The sequence below is a fragment of the Asparagus officinalis genome, chromosome 5, assembly GCF_001876935.1.
Source record: "Asparagus officinalis chromosome 5, Aspof.V1, whole genome shotgun sequence".
Lineage (NCBI taxonomy): Eukaryota > Viridiplantae > Streptophyta > Magnoliopsida > Asparagales > Asparagaceae > Asparagus > Asparagus officinalis.
Window position 1 is genome coordinate 66,728,487 of NC_033798.1, and position 264 is coordinate 66,728,750.

Consider the following 264-nt stretch of genomic DNA (forward strand, 5'->3'; position numbering starts at 1 on the left):
AAAAAGTTGTAACTCAAGATGACAATGGAATCAATAACAAAGAAACCTACGATTTTCCACGCGAACACTATAGTTTTGATAATGATTTGTCAAACAATTTATCGCTAATCCCTTCTCTAGTTTTTGTTGTTTTGTTTTTCTCTTTACATGTAATTAAACACACGACAAGCAAGCGTAAAGATTCAAGTTCATGTGTGTGCATTCACCTAGGTATAAGTTCAGTTTGCCTACATATATCGTATGTTTATATGTAAGCTCAATATA